This window comes from Anarhichas minor, unplaced genomic scaffold, assembly GCF_050575085.1.
Source record: "Anarhichas minor isolate MPS153535 unplaced genomic scaffold, ASM5057508v1 ptg000004l, whole genome shotgun sequence".
In the NCBI taxonomy this organism is placed as follows: domain Eukaryota; kingdom Metazoa; phylum Chordata; class Actinopteri; order Perciformes; family Anarhichadidae; genus Anarhichas; species Anarhichas minor.
Genome location: NW_027466450.1, coordinates 16,472,691 through 16,475,396, shown reverse-complemented (window position 1 = coordinate 16,475,396; position 2,706 = coordinate 16,472,691).

Here is a 2,706-nt window from a genome sequence, read left to right as displayed (position 1 = left end):
CCTCCAACCTGCACATCTGCCGTCCGGTGTCCTCAACACCTGCTGTCTCTTCACCTGCCCTCCTCCCGCTGACCCTCTTCCATCACGGCTCGTCTTCAGCTTCTTAATCTCTCCATTCGTTCTACCTGGATTAAAGAACCGAGCACGGGAGGATGCTGCCGTCTGTTCTGTCAGAGGAAATGAAAGCTGTTGAGAGCGGAGGAGCAAATACATCTTGTATGGACCCCCCTCTGTGACAGACGGGGATTAGCTGGTCAGAACAGGGAGGCAGAGAGAAAACACAGGAAATGATCAGTCGCCTTCAACCAGTGTTCAGATACCAGATACACACAACTAACATATATTACAACAAAACACACACACACACACGAAGTTGTTGTAAATTACAGCAAATTGTTTATTTATGTCTGTGAGCCACTTGTATTCTGTATATATTCATATAGTGTATCTAAAATGTGAAAGGTCAATATACATGCGTGTTTATTAAAGAAGAATACATTTTGCTCATCATAAAAAAATTACTTCTCTCTTGATTTATTACCTCAGTAAACATTGTAAACATGAGTTTATGGTCTCAATCTCTAGTTTCAAGTCTTCTTCAATACAGCATGATGTTCATTTAGTACATTATGGTCCATTTAGAGTCAAACAGACCATAAAGCAGGGGATGCTTTAGGGCGGGGCTACACGGTGATTGACGGGTCTCTACCGTCGTAAATCAACATGGCGGCGAAAATCGGCGAACTCGAGGCTTCAAAACGTCCACAAACCAATGACGTCACGATGACTACGTCCACTTCTTATATACAGGCTTGCTAGCCGGGGTTAAGTAACAAACTCAAAATAACGTCATGTTTACGAACAGAAAACGGATCGATAGTCTCCAGATAAGCAGCTGTAGTTTCATATTTAGCACACAGAGGTGAGCGGTATCGATCCTCTCATTTCATCCACAATGTTGACCTAGAGATCAAACTGCACCGTCTGGTCAAACTAACCGATCTCTGCTGAGGTGAAGACGGACCCTTCCACACCTTCTCGGTGAGGACACATCTGCAGAGCCCTCGTGACTCCTCTCAGCCTCTCGGCCGACTGTCTTCTGTGCAGCTGTTTCACATGATGAAGATGTTTCCAATGAGCCCCTCTGACTGTGGGGAGTGTGACAGAAAGGGAAAAGGCTGTGAATCACAATGACTCATCTGCAGGTTTCTCGTACAACAGAAGGTTCACACATTTGCAAATACAAACCAATGACAAATTAGCTGAAGAGCTAAACATCAGATGGAATGCAGCCTTCAACAGCGCAATGGATGTCAAAAAAATAAACTTTGAAGCAGACAGTCAGCATCCATGTGTGGATGCAAAGAGAGTTTTCATGACTGAAGTGAGCTCATGGCTGTTTCCTTTGAAGCTCAGATTTAGACAGAACTGAGTGAACCTTTGAGCAATTGAACCAAGTCAGATTTTCCAGATGATAAAAAATAAAAAACGGACCGTATCAGTAATTAGTAGCAGTACAGAAAACAAGAGGGGAATGGTGACGTGCATGTGGAAGTTGGTCTGACCTGGTTGTTCGAGTGTGTGGACGCACTGATGAGACCTTCGAGGGGACGTTGAGTCGTTCCGTTCTGCTGTTGATCAGTTTCTCTGCTTTCTACCAAGATGTGAACAACAATGCTGTGAATGAGGTCTTTGTATTTTATTTACTGCCGCCGGTCCAACGTGGTGGTCTGTCCCTTTCAACCACTGGAAACCAAACTCCAATTGTTCTTGTTTTCAATATATTGTAAGGGAAGAAGAATCAACACAGAGTTTGAAAAGCAACAAACTTGAACGTCTTCAGGCAAATAGCATAAAACCAGAGGAAGATCTGAAGCACAGAACTCTGAGGTGAAACAAAAGCGCAGAGACAAACAAGACTAAGAGACACCAGCTCTGCTGTCGGCTCTGTGAGGCTGTGCTTAAAGCAGCAGCAAAGATAAACGTCACATCAGCATGTTTAGCACGCTAACGTTGGCTAATCAGCACTGGACACAAAGTACAGTCGAAGCTGATGGAAATGTTATTAGTTCTACAATTATTTGGCCAGAACCCAAAACCCACAAACTGAAATGTTGACCTGATGACGGCCCTCGTTCCGTCCTGAGGGGCCCATGAATGTCTGGACCAGATTTCACAGTAATCCATCCGATAGTTTATACATAAAACCAAATGTTACAATTAACTTTCATGAAGTGAAAACACATTTTGAAAGGTTTAAAGTTCTAAGACAAAAACACGGACAACTCCCAGACCAGATAACGCTGTAGTGACGACCTGTCAATCACTGTGTAGCCCCGCCCCTAAATCATCCCCTGCTTTATGGTCTGTTTGACTCTAAATGGACCATAATGTACTAAATAAACATCATGCTGTATTGAAGAAGACTTGAAACTAGAGATTGAGACCATAAACTCATGTTTACAATGTTTACTGAGGTAATAAATCAAGAGAGAAGTAGAGTCATTTTCTCATAGACTTCTATACAACCAGAGGAGTCGCCCCCTGGTGGTCACTAGAGAGAATGCAGCTTTAAGGCACCAGTATTGCCGTCTGACTTGAGTAAAAGACAAGATAATTAATCCTCTGAAGATCATAAATCATAACAAACCATTTAATTGTCTAAACCAAACTGATATAACATCTGTCTGCATTCTCGAGACAGGA